This window comes from Melanotaenia boesemani, chromosome 11 (genome assembly GCF_017639745.1).
Source record: "Melanotaenia boesemani isolate fMelBoe1 chromosome 11, fMelBoe1.pri, whole genome shotgun sequence".
Lineage (NCBI taxonomy): Eukaryota > Metazoa > Chordata > Actinopteri > Atheriniformes > Melanotaeniidae > Melanotaenia > Melanotaenia boesemani.
In genome coordinates, this window is record NC_055692.1 from 7,407,496 (window position 1) to 7,427,258 (window position 19,763).

The 19,763-nt window shown below is 42.4% G+C and overlaps 1 protein-coding gene across 4 annotated transcripts in view; it reads left to right on the forward strand.

Moving 5' to 3' along the window:
* The first annotated feature begins 9,063 nt into the window (after window positions 1–9,063).
* Window positions 9,064–19,763, forward strand: part of gpat2 (glycerol-3-phosphate acyltransferase 2, mitochondrial) — a 131,928-nt gene continuing 121,228 nt past the window's right edge. For 3 of the 4 annotated variants that reach the window (XM_041999780.1, XM_041999785.1, XM_041999786.1), the window contains exons 1-2: window positions 9,064–9,128; window positions 10,842–10,972. The gene's annotated coding sequence lies outside the window, so the exon portion shown is untranslated. Of the gene's footprint in view, window positions 9,129–9,925; window positions 9,991–10,841; window positions 10,973–19,763 lie in introns of those variants that run through there. The other variant, XM_041999782.1, reaches the window with a different exon arrangement.

The window sequence follows — 19,763 nt, forward strand, 5'->3', positions numbered from 1 at the left end:
AGTGCTGTGTTGATTGTGTTTTTGTCATAGCATCGTATGTGGTGCATGGTCCTGATGAGGGATTGTTGAAACCGGAGCTCCTAATGAGGAAACACCTGCACATCTTTTGGGCTTCTTTAAGAGCAGCTTCTTTCATTTCTATATCTATTAAGCTAAACAGTAAAACCAGCATGGTGCTCATGTCACAGACAAAAAGAGAAATCATTTTGAACCTATGAGGGGCTTACTCCTGGTGAGTTCACTGATTAGCATGACTTACGTGAAGAGAGAGACAGAGAGATAATCAGTGAAATCACCAAAAAGGAAGATCAAATCCATCAATACCTGGTCAATACTTGTGTGCCTACTTACAAGAGAGAAAATACCCCCCCAGTGTCAAGAAAATAAGTATCCTCTCAAAACACGGAGGAGAAAGAAGCTCAAGATGCAGCTAGTGTAGTTTGCCAAGCACACTATCAAAAATGCACAGCTTTCCATTTTCCTGTTTATAATAATAATAATAATAATAAAAAATATTAAATAAAAAAAAATAAGAATAATAATTATTATTATTATTATTATGCTTGATCAGGAAAGTGTCGTCTTTGATCCAGTAGACCACCACATTTTATTCTAGAGAGAAGTCTGGCAGGCCTCTTAGTTACTGTTCTTAAATGGTTTAACACCTATCTCACAGACTGATGATTTTTTGGATACATGCTCCTCAAGAATCTATGAAATCAAGTTTAGGGTTCCCCAAGGATCCATTTTAGGCCAAATTCTTTTAAATCTGTACATGTTGCCACTTGGGGATGTCATCAGGAGACTCAGGAGCATTTCACAGCTATGCTGATGATACACAGATTTACATCGCTGTCCCTCCTGATAACCTAGAGTTGGTGAATGTTCTTTGAGCTGTATTTTAGATATAAAGTCATGGCTGGCAGAGAATTTTCTACAGCTTTACCAGGACAAAAGTGAAATTGTAATTAGTTTTCAGTAGTCCTGAAAACAAGAGACACATCATTTTACCAAAATTACTCAATGTTAAACCTTCTAAATGTGTAGAAAATCTGGGTGTCCTTTTTGACCCTGAGCTGGATTTCATGCCATATATTAGAACAAGATTTTAAAATCACTACATTGGTTCCCCAAGCATTTCAGGATTCGTTGGGTTGTTTATAAATGTCTTAATGGTCTTGGGCCTTCTTATTTATCTGACATTCTTCTAAATTATGAGCCCTCATGGACCCTGAAGTCCTTTGGTAGTGGTCTTTTAGTTGTTCCTAAAGTCAGGACTAAAACTTAGGTGAGGCCTCGTTCCATTATTATGGCCCGTTTTGTTTTTAACAATACAAGACTCTAAACCTTCCTTTTTAGCTTAGCTTTTCACTGAATTTTTATTTTATTATTTATTATGAACGCCATGTGTATTTTTTTTTTTTATTCTTGTTGGTCTTAATCTATATTTATTGTTTAACTTTTTTAACTCCAGCGTTATCCTCATGGGGATCCTCCACCCTGGTAGCAGAGTTGTTGCAATGGGGATCCCCCTTGTCTGAGTGGCTGGGGGTCCTGCACTGCAGCGCTATGGCTGTGTGGATTCCAGCCTGCCCTGATCTGTGTGGTTCCTGTGGTGGCAACCTCTGTCACCAATGTTTCACAGCAGCATCAAGACATATGTTTATTTCTTTTAACACTTGTATACCTATATCCAGTTAAGAGGCAGTAACTAGGGATTAGAGTTCATGTTTGTACAGAATGGGGAAGTTGTGCATGCATTGTGTTTGTGACTGTGTGTGTGTAAAAGAGAAAATAATGAGGTGTGTGTTTTTAAATTGGTATGTTATATACTTTGATGTATGAAGGCTCTTTAAAAATTTTTTAAAATGCATAAATTTTTTATGATGTAAAGCATTTTGTGTTGCTTTTTGCATGAAACACACTTTATAAAGAAAATTTAACTTAATTTAGTTTAAATTACAGTACAGGACAAAAATCAGACATCTCATTTAGGAGAGTTAAAAATGATTGTGCTGTGCACCAAAACATCCCACAATCATCCAAATCATGTGCTTTTTCACTGTCCTCAATACTGAGGAAAACTAGATTGCTCCTTTCTTTTTCCTTGCAAAAACCTGAAATTATCTCCAATTCAAAATTTCTTTTCATTGCTGCAACTTGTCAGCAACAAGATGTGGAAATTAACCACAGAACCATACGAAACCTGTAATAATATAAAACAAGAAATTATTCATCATATACACACAAGTGGCACAAGCATTTATATTTAGACTTTGTATTCTCATTGTAGCCTATTTGTTGTTTTCCCTGTCTGACAATCAGGATGTAATAGTGTTATTGATCAGCCTCATTGCGGTGATATTAATCACATAGGACTGAAGGTGAAATTTAAACCTCTAAAATAGCAAGTCTCCAAACATTGTTTTGCATAGCTAAATGTTTCATAAACTGCTCTCGGGTTTACTGTAATTAAAACAAAATAACAAGGGAAATATGCTCCAACAAATCACATGAGAGTGAGTCACTATTGGCAATTGATGAAAGGACATATTGAACCACAACCACTCGTCACCTTTAGCAGACATTTTATTCATTACTAATTCAATTTAACTTAAACTTTTTGTGTTAAAATGTCACCTGTGGAAATGGACTTCACCTGGAGAAAGTTGGGGAGCTCAGTCACTCCACTCTGCTGGGTTGAAGGCAGATTTTCTCATGTCCCCCCTCAAATCAAAAGAATGTAGTAAGTCAAAAGATTAACTACAACAGTAATTAAAGGAATTACTTAGATTATTTTTGATAAAGTGCTTAAAATACAGTTGAACAACAACAACAATCCTAATTTTTTTATTTTTTAAACTGATATAAAAACTCTGAACTTTCTCCCTTTAATACAAAAGCAACAAGGAAAAGGCTGGCGACAGTCTTCATTTGCAGAGGTCCCGGGACAGAGATCATACGACATTGCTCACAAAAGGTGGAATACAAAATGAGCAGACACACAGAAATAGCGACACATGTTTTAGCCATAAACTGAGGCGACGTGAGTGAGACCTTCAGAGATCCCAAGAGGAAGCCCCATCTTTACTGTTGCCTTTTAATTGACCAAGCATTGATTCATATATCCCATTCTCAGCCACTGCATTCCCTTGCCTTTATATTAATGGTCTTAGTTGTTTTTCAGTTTCTCAAAATATTCTTGACTGGTGTTGAATCCCACTATAAAAGCGGGAAATGCACTCCTTGATGCACGTGGTAGTCCTGATCAGTCCCCCCAGGAGACATAAAATAGGAGAAAGAGAATTCATCCATCTTTAGCATCAACTCATGACCTTTATAAAGAAACTTAAATGATCAACAACACAGAACATTTACTTCACTACTAACAGAAGAAGTGAAACTGTGTGAGATTTGTGATGCATAATAGGAAGATGGGATTATCTACAGCAGGGGTCTCCAACTACAGTCCTCGTGAGCTACTGTCCTGCAGGTTTTAGATGTCTCCTACTACAATGCACCTCTGCACAAGCCTGTTAATAACCCAGTCATTTGAGTCAGGTGTGTTGCATCAGGGTAGAATCCAAAACCTGCAGGACAGAAGCTCACGAGGACCAGAGTTGGAGAGCCCTGATCTGCAGCCTCAGTGAATCTGGATATTAAATCTTTTTTTTAATTTGTAGATGTTTTACAAGCAAGATTAAAGCAACAACGGTATTCTTCATAAGACACACATTTACCGTTTCTAAATCTAGATCTATTGTACACTCTTTTCAGTGTATACTTTTAATTAAAAAAATAAATAAATACAAGCCCAAAATCATTTATGAGCAATAACTTACAGATTTGGTGTACCTTTTTAATATTTAATGAGTTTGATTAAGACTTGCTGTGAGTGCCTATTTAGACAAATGTGTTTCATTAGTTCCCAGTTTCCCCCCAATTTCGCCATTTCAGAATGTTTATCCAAACAAACTTGCCCTCACCACTTTGGAAGCAAATAAGTTCATTTGTTTAATTTTCACCTTTTTTCATCACATAGAAACAATTTAATATACAATAATGGTACTATCACTGGCCACATCATCGATATTTGAGGGTTTTTTATGCTGGGTTTATTCAGGGTAAGTCTCACAGTTCTTAAGAAAATGTCATCATTTCAATGAAACCCATTAAAAGCCGTGTCACCAAAGCTATGCCGCTCCTCCCGGAGGCCATCTTTGTTGGGACTTGGAAATGTTATTTGGAAGCAGTGGGTTTTACAGTGGTGGAAGAAAAGAAATCTGAGGATTTAGGAGGTATTGTCTAAATTTCCCTAAGTTTTGTCAAATAACTTTGTATGTTTTGAGCCCTTGCCATGGAAAATGAAAAACAGATGAAAAATTTGTTTTACACAAGGGACTCAAACGGCTGCTAGCTAACAGTACAGAGCGCTCCAGAAGGCAGGTGAGCAGATGTGAACATTTAATGACCCACAAGACTGTTGATATATACCCAAAAGCCAATTTAATTGGCAAAATAGGTCGTTGTTATTCTGTACTTGTAAGCTAAACATGCTCCATGGACTGTGCTGTTGTGTTTTTAATTATAAATACAATTAATCAAACCATCCACAACAGTATAGCTAATGCAGTAAGCTAACCCAATAACTGGCTAAAGACGGGCTTTCTGTTTTCTAGACTTACTGCCAACAATTCTAATAAATAGAATACATTACTTTAAAAGGAACTGCTTTTCCTGGTGAGTTTTCTGCCTTAAAAAACACACCAGCCAACAACTGAACCATCCCTCCTTCATTTACTTTACTTTGCTCTCCTGTTAGATTTGCTTAATGACTGGGGAAGACAATTCATCAGGCACCTTTTACAGATAGTAGAACTTTATTATTTACACTTTTGGAGGATTTACTTTGATTATCACTGTATCATTTAGTTTCTTTATACTGTTCATTAAAAAAAATAATAAGGATAAGAATAATGAACCACAAGCAAAACAATTTATCATAGTGAAGTTTAGAGAATGAACTAGTTTCTCAACTTTAGAAAAGATGTCCCACAAAATGCTCTGGTTCAGGTAAACAGGCTGTGGGGGGGTGGAGTTATAGTATTTTAGCCAGGTCCAATTTATAGTTGGCAGCTTGTAAGATACTCCACATTCACCTGTCTGTTGTTAAAAAAATATGAATCCATGGGCAAGAAAATATCTGGACAGAAAGATAACCATTAAAAGAAATCACTGCAGAAACAGCTGCTGTTAGATTCCACAAAGTGTACAGTGAACTGACAAAACTGAATAACACAAATACTGTTAGGTCAGGCTTAAAGCACAAGGTGGTTCTTTAAACAAGACATAAATCGTCAGTAAGTACTAAATCAAGGTAACTGCTTTTTCCTGAATTTGTTTCAATTCTGAAAAGCTGAAAGGCTCTTTAAGAGAACTGAGGAAGCCTTTCAGGTTGGAGGAATCTACAAGGAACTCGAGCTTGGTACTTGCATGTGGTTAAAATTTTCTCCAAACAGCAACCTTCATGTTATTGAATTTCACTAACATAGTGCACAATTTTAGTCTGTGAGATCTAATAGCAGCATTTCCAGTTTTAGACACAAAGCTTTCTGTCTGGATGGTTCACTTAAGATTATAAGTCTTTATGTCGTAAACTAGGGGAACTGACGGACTTTAATGAATTCAGCTTCATGATTAGGAGTGCTGTCACAACCTTTTTGCTTTCCACAGTTAAACAATTTATCTTTTCCAGATACCAATCCAATGAGGGATCAAGATAAATCAGAACAATTTTAGCATTTTGGACCCAGCTGACGTAAATCTGTTAGAATAAATGAGCATACATACAGATAAATGTGCAGTACAAGGGAAAGACAAGCCAACCAATGCAGACATATGCACAAGGGCTGAATGCTTAATTGTTTTTAAATCAATATGGCAATTTAAGAACAAAAGGAGCATGATTCATTTTTATGTAACGTGGCACCTGATCCAGATTTCATACCTGCAGAATCCATGGTTTTACAAATCTTCCGTTGTAGTTCCTTTTGTCTTTCTCAATTTCAAACCTCATAATGGACTAATTTTTCCATAAATCATGGAAACACTGTGTCAAGAAAAAGGACAAATAACAATCCAACTTTTGAAATGTCTTGATGAAATCAATAAAGACTGTTTTACTCAGTGGTGTTACTCTAAATATTCTTAGAGTTCAGATCTTAGACGACGTGTTGATGTTCATAAAACCTACAAGGAAAATTGGATCCCTTTTTAAGACGTGATATGGTTCAGTAATTACTTTACTGACATGAAGTTTTCAGCATAACAGAGTGTTACTATCTTCCTGGGAGAGTTTTTAAAAACTACATTTTTGTCTGATTTTCAGGTGGCTGAAGCAACATACTTTATTTTCCCACATGCATTCTCTTCTGGTAGGAGTGTGCTTACCTGCTCACCTGTGTGTGTGTGTGAATCGGGGTTAGACTCTGCCATATTAAATAAAGAAAGCATGTAGAGAAAAATGACATGTAGTGGTGTAAATAAAATAAATAACATCAGACTGTTTAGTTTTTAGTATAAACCTGCTCTAGAGAACATGTAAACTTCAGGCTTCAGTGTTTTGGCTTCAGGATTGGCATTGCTTCTGTTGTTCTTACTCTCAAATGTAAGTCACTGTGGATAAAAGCGTCTGCTAAATGACTGTAGAATAGAATAGAATAGAATAGAATAGAATGCATCTTGCAGTTGGAAAGTGAAGCTGTTTATATCTCAACTTTTGCATCCTTGTGTTACAGTCTAGAGCTGTTCATACTTCTGCCATTTCAAGTGGTAATCCTCCATCTCGTGTTGTAATTCTCCATGAACACTAAATGGAAAGTGGAATTTAAAAGATTAAATTGAGATTAAAATCACAGTTCAGTTTTTTTTAATCATAAAGGCCTAATAAAAACAATGTAAATTATAGTTATAGATGCTGATGATAACTGATAATAGACCTTTTCCTCTGTAAAAGTATGTGAAGTCATTGCACAATTCCTGCATGGATTCTTTAAATTTGATAAATGGAAGATGTGAAGGTATATATCATGTATTAATGTCCTGCAGGGCTTTTTTCCTGCCATATGTACAGGATGTAATGCAGCATTACTATAATTTTATTTCCCTTCTGTCCTATAAATCTGTGGTTATACATTTAGTTCATGTGTGCAGAATTACTAGCAGTATACATCCTTATGTAAAGCTTCCAGTCAAATGGGGCGAAGCCTCAGAAACAGTATGAGTACAGGACCGTTAACCGTTTGTCCTATTTTCTTTTCATATTTTTAAATGGGCTCAGTTGCAGTGGTATCGGTGTCTTATAACAAGAAATTCCTTTAACACTACGGTTTATTAATGACTGTGTATGTGCACAAGTTTTGTGGTTATAGTTGGATTTTATGGAGCGTCCTTGCTAAGCTGTCTACATATAAGCGTGTAATTCTGCTTTCATAACTTAACTGAGGTCTTGTCCTGGGTTTGAAACTTGGAAGTACAGCTTGGAATTTCCTCTGCTGATTGATTTAAGACTAATTGCATACTGTGCACACATGATCAAACACACTGATACTGACATGACCAGGTATTAATAGATATAGGAAAACAGGGTTCTCATATTCTGTAAATATCCATGCACAATATGTGGAATATAATCTAAGCTTGGATTGGACTCACTTATGTGCTTGTGAATATGCAGTCCTCTTAAATGCTTAAAAAAACTTTTCACAGTATTGTCTTTCATAATTACAAAATGTCCAGCATTAAAAGTGTCTCCATGATCAGCTACAGTATTACAGCAGGATGAGATACAGTCATGATTAATTTCTATTTCCAATAATATGACATCTTAGAAGCTTGCAGTAGTGGTAATTTGTGCTCTGAGAGAGGAGAAGTTTGTGAGATATTCAAAGGTTTCAAAGCTTAGATAATTTAATAATACTGCTCATATCATACTTGCACTCCAACTGTAAATGCAGCTATATGTCATGAGAAATGGATTACCAAAACAGACAGAGGATTTGCATAGTTTATCAGTCAGATTTGCTTTAATGACTTTTAAACTTTACATTATTTATTTTAAAGAACTAGAATTATTTACTAATAGACTGCTTTCCACTTTAAATATTTTCTTCTGCAAGGTTTCCGCTAAAAAGTCCTCCTGATCTGCATGTAGAAGTTAAGCAAGAAAGAGCAACTGCTGAAAAGTGAGAAAAATTAAAAGCCCTGCACAGCTCTATTGTTACTGTGTATTTTTAGGCTCTGACAGGATCATGGGTATCATGTCATTTCACCCTCTAATGGAGAGGAGAGGAGGAAAGCCTGTATGCGTGTGTCATGTTGGTACATGAGCTAATCCTCATTTCTTGTGACTGCAAGAGCACACAACTGTGTAGCGACGGTTGGCAGAAAGTGGTTCGACTTTATTAACGGAAACTAACATCCATCTGCACTGCTTCGCTGAAAGAATGTCATAGAGTATGAGTACATCATGGTAGATGGGACAGATTTGTTCACTGCAGTCAAATGAGCTCTGAGTCAGAAGTTTTCTCTTGCCCTCACATCTCATCCTTCTCTTCTCTCATTTGTCTTTTCCGCTGCATTGATGTCTTCCCTATTACCACTGATTTAACTTGTCTGGTTGTGAATACCCAATCACTCTGAAGATGCCACACTTTCATTCCTTGAAAGCTTTATTCCCATCATTCTTTTTTTTTTCTTCTCATCTCATAGTTGGGATGGCAATTATTCATTGCTGGGAGGGGAATGTGCCATATGCAGTTTATACAGCCATAAAAGGAGCTTGAGTGTTGGCATGATCCTCTTTGCTCACCCAGTTTTACACAGACAAACATATGTGCAAAGGGTTTCTTTATGCTTGTAAGAACAGACATGTGGTCCCCAACACCCATATTTTGATAAATATTTATTTGTTTTGTCTGGAACCTCCCCCTTTCTTGCTTGTTAAAATGATTTTTAGTTTCAGCTCTCAAATTTAGGTTCCTGACAAGTTTTTTTTCTCTCTCTCAGTACTGAATGTCAGGCCACTAGCTCTCTTCATTGGATAAACCCTTCTGCTGCCTCTGAATAAGGTAGGTCACTTAGCATTGGGCAGTTTTGTGTTTGTAAGCCCATTGTTTTAATTCCCGTTAGTGGATGATCAGGGGTGTCTCCTGCCGTTGGCATTGTTCTCATGGCCTTATCACAACCATTCTTTTAAAAATATACTGAATAGGTCACATAGTTGCTATGACAAGGGACCATAGCAACAGCAGACAATCATTACTATCACAGGGAATATTTTTTTATTAAATGTATCTGTGACATTTAAAAAAAAACTGGTATTCTGATTCTGATGAACAGTATGGTGCATTAGGAATACTTACCTCTTTCTCACTGTTAATCTCCACTTAAACTCCCCACCCCCACGAAAAATCTTCTTCGAACATGGATAGGAAAAATGAATACGGCCCTTTTTTATTTTTATTTTTTAACCAGCTGGGATATAGCTTATTTTATTTGCATGGTTCTTTGAAGTACTTTGAGTGTCTTCTGTCAAGCATCAGTTCATGCTATCTGCTGGTCTGCTGGATAGTGATTGCATCTGTCTCCACAAGAAGCTCTTCAGGGACTCATGTGGTTACTCAATACTTGTATGTTTGTTTATGAGGGCTAAAAATGTAACTTATAAGTTTTTTGATGTCCAACTGCAGAGAATTGCATAGACAGCATGCCAAGTACGTTTGTTCGTTTGTTTGCCTCCACAATGTTTTTCCAGCTCTACCTGGGGCATCTTTAGGTATGTCAAGATCAGATGAAATATGAAACTCTTCACCACATATCCACCCTCTTTTTTATTTTAAACCTATTATGTCATTGTGCTAGGCAGGTGTAAGAATGAGAAGTATGTTATCTTTCCTTTGAGATGACGCAATATGAATCAAGACACATGGGGTAAGATACAAATCCTGTTTGATTTTTAAACAGAACAATTCCATTCAACTCAGTTAGATCCTATTATGCTTGCATGTTTGTTTTAGCATTGTTTTCTTGTGATAACAGGATAATTTATATTGTTTTCTTGAGATACCTCGTTATCTGATAATACCGGAGTGATAGTTTTGGGTCATCACAGGTTATTCAAATGCAGGGTAGTGAGATGGCTGGACCTGCTCCTGGTTCATCACAGAACCAACACAGAGACAAACATTCAATCAGACTCACACTCAGTCCTAGCGAAAATTAAGAGACTCAAAGCAGCCAAACAGGCATGTCTTTGGAATGTTGTTATTATATTAAAATTATATATTAAAAAATCTAGAAATCATCTATGGGCTCAATATTAGGTCATAAAGACTTTGCAGTTGTAAATGAATGATCATGGAGACACTTTTAATGCAACTTCAGAGTCTCACACTCAGTTTTGTGCTTCACATCTGTGGACAGGATGTTTGAAAAAGAACTTCTATTATTTTCCACATATACCAATCTTTTCCTAAAACCATGCAAATCATTATCTGCACATTTGCAAACTTAATTTTTTTTTTTTTTTTTTTTTTTTTTTTTTTGCAGTATGACAAACTTAATTTACAAATACAAACTCTGGAATTATTTGCAAACATTTATTATCAGCTGCAAAATCCTTATGATTTATATTGAGCCTATATGCGGCAACAGGAGACTGGGCTCTGTACGACGGCCTGGAGGGCGCGTGTGGACAGGAGACTGGGCTCTGGAGTACGGCAAAGAGGCCACAACAACAGAAGACTGGGTTCAGGAGGACAGCCAGGAGGCCACAACGACAGGGGCTGGATATATGAAGGGTGGCCCAAGGACTGGGCCGATAATGGTCAACAAGGCAGATTCTTATTGGTTATTGGCCAGAAACCAGGTGACAGAGGAGCACGGACAGCTCCAACAAGCCACAGGACACACAGTAAGCAACAATCTCCTCAGGCACATGAGCAGGAACCAAGGGTGAAGGAGGAGCGACCTCCCTGGGTGCAGGATCCAGAGGCAAAGGAGGAGTGACCCCCTAAGAGACAGGAACCACAGGAGACAGAGGGTCCTTTTCTGGGACCCCCTTAAAAACAAGGACTTGAGCAGGATGAGGAGTGTTCCATCCTGGGACCCCCTTGGAAACATGGACTGGAGCTGGATTAGGAGCAAGGCTTTGCATGGGCTGAGTCAGCGGCAAGGACCGACGAAGTAGTGGACGAGAAGTGGTAAGCTGAAGTGCTGGATAGGTCCTGGGTGCTGCCGTGGGATGCTGAGCGCTGGACGGGACCTGGGCTCTGGCATGTGATGCTGTAGAGCGAAAGATGACACAGGAGACGTGGGTCATAGAACTCGAGGCGACACAGGAGATGCGGGCCGTGGCACTGGAGGCAGTGATGTGAGGCAAGGCTTTTTGGAGCCTTGCCTTCTTCTTGCAAATGTAGCCATCCATGGCATGAGAGCTAGGTCTCCCAAGAGGCATCCAGACATCCAGACTGGACCCCCAGAACGGCAGCCTCACTGGAGCATGGTCTATTTCAGGGTCACATCCTAGTAGCAAGCTCACCAGGTCTCAGGAGGTGATGCTAGGGTAGCCTGCTGAGTCTATGGGTGGCCAGTTTGTTCTGTCAGGGCGCAGAGGTTGTGAGAGGACCCAGATGAAGGCTGATGAAGGCACAAGGTAGAACTTGTAGCAGGAATTAAGGTTTTATTTACATGAACTGAAGACCAACACAGATCAAACAGTGGACACAAGAATGAACTGGCAAGGAGGGACTGAAACCAACAGGCTTAATACACTGAAGGACTAACGAGGAACAGTGAAGTGAATGAACAAATCTAACCAGGTGTACTAATGAACACGAAGCAGAAGAATACAATACACAAGGGGAATGAACTATAAAACAAGGCCCTGAGTAACTACTTGTACTCCAGACCAATAAAAGTTGTAATAATTTTTATGTTAACTGTTGTTTGTAGACATTTTGCATCATCACTGACTCAGAGTACATGCATTAAAAGTTATGGTGGGGATGTAGTTTAAAGTATGCTATAAACATTAAGGATTTCTAAATAATGAGCATGTGTCATGTGTTAAAAAATAACCTTTAGTAGGACAAAGTTACTTAAGCCTATAAAATCATTAATTGAGGCTCCTTTTATAAGCACTTAATGACAACTAAATCATCACTCTGGTATCATGGCAACATTGTTCAGTCTCAGATCCTGACTCTCGCCCTGATAACTAATTTGATTTTAGCTACTGGGTGAGTGCTACAGTCAAAGACGTGATTGTACTTCTGTCTGTTTTTGTCTACCCCAGTCAAATGACACATTACCAACACCCTCTCTCTCTCTTCCTCTTCCTGAGGTGTCACTGACTGCAGAACCACAGGAACAGGCTTGAGGGAGATTTTCTGAATTCTATTCCGCTCCCTTCACTGTTACCCTTGTTTCTATTCTCCTCAAGCATACGCTTTTACACAAAGATGCTATTCTCTCTTTTAACTACTCATCGTGTCACACTTTTGCTTGCCAGGAGACAGTGGGTGGGTATCTACAGTCTTGTGGGTGCATGCGTCTATAGAAGTATTTTTTTCATCTCAGCACCCAAAACCACCACTTCCACCATGTGCCATGATCTTTCTGGCAAAACTTTGTAAACAAATATCTAAAATTATGCTATTAGTATACAGGTTTCTTTATTTCTTTTTGTTTCTGGTAAAATACACATTTCCCATTGTTTATTGACTTTAAATGTTTATGAGCATAATGGGATCCTTTTGGATCAGTTGCACCAAAGCTTCCCATTTAATAAAATTAATATGTAAATGTTCTATGGTTCATTATAAAGGTGTCAAAAGAGAGCCTGTCAGGGCTCGGATGTTTGGACTCAGAAATACTCAGGTTCCCAGGGATAGGTATAAGATCTTTATTGTACAGAGATGAATAATGAGATTGTGCAATCCGGTTTTTTCTCCGCTCAGGGGTCTGTGAACACACAATGTAGAAGTTAGGAGGCAGGCAGCTGAGGAGAACTCTGAGAGGGATTGAGAGTTCACGTACCAGCAGTGGGAATTCAACGGGCGCAGGGTGTGGAATCCAGGGGTTGGAGAAGGTCCGCCAGGGGGAAGACTGCGGAAGGAAAGCTGCTGAACAGAGGAGAGGTAATGGAGGGATACAGGTTGCTGCAGAAGCACCTGAATGAAAGGACCGCAGAGGCAGGGTGTGAATGGTCCGATTGGGGGCAGATATATCAGTCCGTGATCCGAAATCCAATCCTGTTAGACAAGCCAGGGGTCAGAAAGCCAAGTGATCCAATATAACAACCAAAGCAGAGTACCAGACAGGGAGCAGGCAGAATCAGAGTCCAGGTCCAAAGTCAGATCAGCGTCAGGCGGGCAGGCAGGCAGGATAATTCAGGCGGGATACGTGCAGGGAAGAACCAAGACGATCTGGCACTGGAGGAATGTTGCAGAGCTGTATAAATAGGGCTTGGGACAGGTGAAGCGCATCAGCCCTAATCAAGAGCTGGTGGAGCTGAGGCGTTCAGGGCGGCTGGAAAAACTGAGCCACATACCACAGATCATGACAGTACCCCCCACACAAGGGTCGGCTCACGACGACCCACCAGGCTGAGCAGGAAAACGCCGATGGAAGCGGGCCCGAAGCGCAGGATCAACCACAAAGCGTGCAGGAATCCAGGAGCGCTCCTCCACGCCATAGCCTGCCCAGTCCACCAGATATTGAAGGGAGCGACCAGAGCGACGGGAGCGCAGGATCCGGCGCACAGTGTACACCGGCCCACCCCCCACGAACCGGGCGGGCGGAGGGGGTCTGGAGGAGGGCACCAAAGGACAGGAGAAGACGGGCTTAACCCGCGAGACGTGGAAGGTAGGATGGACCCGCATGGCCCCAGGGAGACGCAGGCGCACCGCTGCAGGGTTGATGACCTTGGTGATGGGAAACGGACCCACGAACCTGGGCGCCAGCTTCCTACACTCCACACGCAGCGGCAGATCCTTAGTGGCCAGCCAAACCCGTTGTCCCACCTGGTAGGGAGGAGCCGCCCTGCGATGACGATTGGCCGCCGTCTGATAACGCTGGGAGGCCCGCAGGAGCGCAGCGCGCGCACGCCTCCAGACCCGGTGACAGCGGCGGACCGCCGCGTGCGCAGAGGGGACCCTGACCTCATCCTCCTGTGGAGAGAACAAGGGAGGCTGGAACCCATTGACCACCTGAAACGGGGACAGGCCTGTAGCAGAGGAGGGTAGTGAATTGTGCGCATATTCCACCCAGGCCAGGTTGTGGGACCAGGCAGAGGGGTTCTCGGAGCATAAACATCTGAGGCAGGTTTCCAGCGTCTGGTTGGCTCGTTCAGACTGACCGTCGGATTGCGGGTGGAACCCCGAGGACAGGCTGACCTGAATCCCCAGCAGGCGGCAGAACTCGGTCCAGAACTTTGAGACGAACTGTGGACCCCGGTCCGAGACCACGTCCACGGGGATGCCATGAAGGCGGAACACATGGGTGGTTAGAAGGTCAGCAGTCTGCTTGGCTGTGGGTAATTTGGGGAGAGCAATGAAATGGGCCATCTTGGAAAAACGGTCTATTATGGTTAGAATGACTGTCATACCATTGGAGGAAGGAAGACCAGTTACAAAATCCATGGCTATGTGGGACCAGGGTCGATGGGGGATGGCCAGGGGATGTAGGAGGCCGGCAGGCCGCATTCGGGATGATTTGGAACGGGCACAGACAGGACAGCCAGCCACAAAGTCCCGAACATCCTGACGACAGGAGGGCCACCAAAAACGCTGAGAGAGCAGATGGTAGGTGCGCGTAGAGCCAGGATGACAGGCCAGACGAGAGGAATGACAGAGTACGAGGATCTTGGATCGCAGGCGAGGCGGCACAAAAAGACGTCCAGCGGGACACCCGGCGGGTATAACCGCCCCAGTTTGGACCTGGTTGATCTCCTCCTCCAGCTGCACACGTTTGACACCCAGACGTATGCGGTCAGGGAGGATGAAGTCCCCAGCCTCCTCAGCTTCATCCTCGGGGGAGATAGTCTGACGGGAGAGAGCATCGGGTTTAACATTTTTAGAGCCAGGACGGTAAGCCAGAGTGAAATTAAACCTGTTAAAGAATAGGGCCCAACGGGCCTGACGGGGCGTCAGTCTCTTGGCAGTGCGCAGGTATTCGAGATTTTTATGGTCAGTCCAGACGAGAAATGGTTCTGCAGCGCCCTCCAGCCAGTGACGCCACTCCTGCAAAGCCAACTTGACTGCCAACAGTTCCCGATTACCGATGTCGTAGTTCCGTTCAGCCGGCGTCAGGGTCCTAGAAAAATAAGCACAGGGGTGAACCTTAGAGTCGTCCACGCTCCGTTGGGATAGAACAGCGCCGACGCCAGAATCGGAGGCGTCAACCTCCACTATAAACTGCCTGGCCGGATCAGGAGTGCGCAGAATTGGAGCTGTGGTGAACTGCAGCTTTAGCTGGAGGAAAGCAGACTCAGCATCATCGGTCCAGGTGTATGGTTTCTTTGCTGATGTTAACTGGTGAAGAGGAGAGGTTATGGCACTGTAGTTCTTAATAAACTTGCGATAAAAGTTGGCGAACCCCAGAAACCTCTGGAGTTGCTTACGGTTTACTGGTGTGGGCCACTCACGAACAGCAGAGACCTTCGCAGGATCCATCTCCACGCCGTCAGCTGAGATGATGCTCCCCAGGAATGAGACGGAAGGGCGGTGAAATTCACACTTCTCAGCTTTAACATACAGGTGGTGCTGCAGGAGACGTTGCAGGACAGTACGGACATGAAATGTGTGCTCTTCGGGGTTCTGGGAAAAGATGAGGATGTCATCTAGATAAACAAAAACAAACTTGTTCAACATGTCTCGTAAAACATCGTTAACCAGTGCCTGGAAAACGGCGGGGGCATTGGTTAAACCAAACGGCATCACTAAGTATTCATAGTGTCCATTAGGAGTGTTGAAGGCCGTTTTCCATTCATCTCCCTCTCGGATGCGAACCAGGTGATATGCGTTGCGGAGATCCAGTTTGGTGAATACGGTGGCCTGTTGTAAGAGATCCAGGGCGGTTGACATGAGGGGTAGTGGATAACGGTTCTTGATGGTTATGTCATTGAGGCCCCTGTAATCCACACATGGCCGAAGTGAGCCGTCCTTCTTATCAACGAAGAAAAATCCTGCCCCAGCTGGAGAAGAGGATGGACGGATGAGTTTAGCGGCGAGTGACTCAGTGATATACTGTTCCATGGCCTTTTTCTCTGGTGCAGACAGGGAAAACAAACGGCCTCGGGGAGGTGTGGTGCCCGGCAGGAGGTCTATGGCACAGTCATAGGGACGGTGTGGTGGTAGGGAGGCTGCTCTGCTCTTATTGAAAACCTCCTTGAGGTCATGATACTGGTCTGGTACCTGCGATAAACAGGGGTAACTAGCCTCCGTGGATGCAGCTGGCGTGTTGGCTGGTGGGGAAAGAGAACGGAGACAAGTGGTCAGACAGTTAGTGCCCCAGTTAATTATCCTGCCCTCCCGCCAATCTATCTGGGGGTTGTGTAATTGCAACCAGGTAATGCCAAAGATGACCGGGACCTGTGGTGAGTCGATGACGAGAAACTGGATGATCTCATGATGGCAATTGTCCATATGCACCGGGACGGGTTCAGTTATTGACGTAACATTATGTAAAAGATGGTTATCGAGCGCTCGGACCTGCACGGGTATTGACAGCGGGGAACAGTGGAAGCCCAGCTGTTCAGCCAGTTCTTTATCTATGAATTCAGAATCAGAACCTGAGTCGATGAATACTGAGAGTTCATGTTCCTGACCCGCTGCAGTGACTTGGATGTGGAAGACTGGACGGGAGACAGATGAATCTACAAGAGTTCGGCTCAGCAGGGTCCTCCCAACCCCTGCTGAGCCCTTCCTTTTACTGGACAGGAGCGAACGATATGGCCAGCTTGGCCGCAGTACAGACAAAGTCTTTCAGAGATACGCCAGTCTCGCTCAGCTTGGGATAATTTTGACCGACCGATTTGCATAGGTTCAGAGTCTGGCGTAGATGCAGAGGCGGGGTTATCCGAGGGTGGAGGAGCGGGTCTATGAGGAGTGCGGTGGGCGTTCGGGATCTGCATCCTCCCTCTCTCTCTCCTTCTTTCCCGGAGACGCTGGTCAATGCGAACTGAGATGTCTATTAGAGCATTTAGATCTTTTGGTGGGTCTCTGGCGGCTAGCTCATCCTTAATTTGATCAGACAAACCACTGTAGAAAGCGTCAAACAAAGCGGAAGAGTTCCAGGTAGAATCAGCTGCTAAAGTCCGGAAATCGATGGCGTAATCCGTTACCGTTCTGTTACCCTGGCTAATGGAGAGAAGAGTTCGTGATGCTTCTCGATCGGGACGGATAGGATCAAACACCCGGCGTAATTCGTCTGAGAAGCTTTGAAAGGTTTCGATGACAGTTGACTTCCTCTCCCACTCAGCGGTTCCCCATAATTTGGCTCGACCTGACAGTAGGGACAAAACGAATGCCACCTTGGCTCTCTCCGAGGGAAAAGAAGAGGGTTGTAACTCAAAGTGTAGGGAACATTGTGTCAGAAAGGCCCGGCACTGACCTGGGTCTCCAGCATACCTTTCAGGGGGCGCCATACGAGGCTCGTAGCCCGGGTTTACGGTTGGAGGATTAACGGGTGTGCGGGTTTCTGTGGCGTCTGACGTAGTCAGAGTGGAGATCCCTCTTGCCAAAGTCTTAACCTGTGTGATAAGTTCATTTAAACCAGCTTCCTGCTGACAAATAGCGTTCTCTACTCTGATTCTCCAATCCCTGGGATCTGAGGAGTCCATTGTTTGGCCAGATCGTTCTGTCAGGGCTCGGATGTTTGGACTCAGAAATACTCAGGTTCCCAGGGATAGGTATAAGATCTTTATTGTACAGAGATGAATAATGAGATTGTGCAATCCGGTTTTTTCTCCGCTCAGGGGTCTGTGAACACACAATGTAGAAGTTAGGAGGCAGGCAGCTGAGGAGAACTCTGAGAGGGATTGAGAGTTCACGTACCAGCAGTGGGAATTCAACGGGCGCAGGGTGTGGAATCCAGGGGTTGGAGAAGGTCCGCCAGGGGGAAGACTGCGGAAGGAAAGCTGCTGAACAGAGGAGAGGTAATGGAGGGATACAGGTTGCTGCAGAAGCACCTGAATGAAAGGACCGCAGAGGCAGGGTGTGAATGGTCCGATTGGGGGCAGATATATCAGTCCGTGATCCGAAATCCAATCCTGTTAGACAAGCCAGGGGTCAGAAAGCCAAGTGATCCAATATAACAACCAAAGCAGAGTACCAGACAGGGAGCAGGCAGAATCAGAGTCCAGGTCCAAAGTCAGATCAGCGTCAGGCGGGCAGGCAGGCAGGATAATTCAGGCGGGATACGTGCAGGGAAGAACCAAGACGATCTGGCACTGGAGGAATGTTGCAGAGCTGTATAAATAGGGCTTGGGACAGGTGAAGCGCATCAGCCCTAATCAAGAGCTGGTGGAGCTGAGGCGTTCAGGGCGGCTGGAAAAACTGAGCCACATACCACAGATCATGACAGAGCCAACTCTAGACACCAAGCAGAGAATATACAAATTACTATCTGAGAACACAGAGACATAAAATTTTTGATAATTAATAAGCAGTGTTTCCTGCAAAGGATAACATTTGTTATTAGGAGTTTTAAAAGTGGAAACCTTTTTACATGTAGTTAAAAACACAAAAAAATCTACATCATAACATGCCTTCTATAATGTTTTATAAGGAACTTAAAGTATATTGAATCTATTTTAGGAAGAAAATCATGATTCTCATTTCTCCATAATTGCAGTCATAGCTTTTAACAAAGGTGGTCATACCCTAGTAGCATTCTGTTGAGCACTATCAGCAGCATACATGTTTAAAAAAAAAGTAGGGGGGGGTACTTGGACAACCGGTGCTTGACTCTTATTAGCTGTCTCAGTTCATTTGAGAGGAGCAAATTCTGTTGTGAGTCAGGAGCTTGTTGACGTAACCACACTGGTGGCCTCTATGTACCCAAGTCCTTTGTGGAGCTTTGTTTGTGCATTGTTTTTGCTACTTCATGTTGTAGTGCCTGTAGTAGCGTCACTTCTGCATGATGTGAAGAGGCTTTTGAGTGTTTATTTGTTTCAATATCCCTGCAGGAGTCTGCTTTTTAATAATACATTGCCTGTTTCATATCTCAACCAAATTAACACTTCCATTTTACCATGCTGCTTGAATTCTTAATTGTCCTGCATCTCTCTAAGCCTTCTCTTTTTCCATTTATCAATTTGTTCTTTTTTCTTTCTCTCTGTGTCTGGGGCTCACCCTCTATCAGTGAGCCAACCACCCGGGAGCGGAGTGCATTGCTAGGGTTTTTATGCATATCACAGATAAATTGTTTGAATTGATCAGAGAGAGTGAGAGGCCTGTTGTTAGAATTATTTACCATCTGATTTTGTGTTTGAGGAAGCAAAAATGTCAATATTTTTACATGATTAAAAAAGATCGTTGGGGGTCGGTTTTGCTTTTACAGTCACTACAAAACTACATGACATATTAAGACTACGAAGGCTTTTTGCTTCTGAGTTGTTCTTTTATTTTATTTTGTTTTATTATAGTACCAATTTCAGGTATTTTGTTTCATAATTTAAGTTGAAGTTCAGTGTTTCAGAT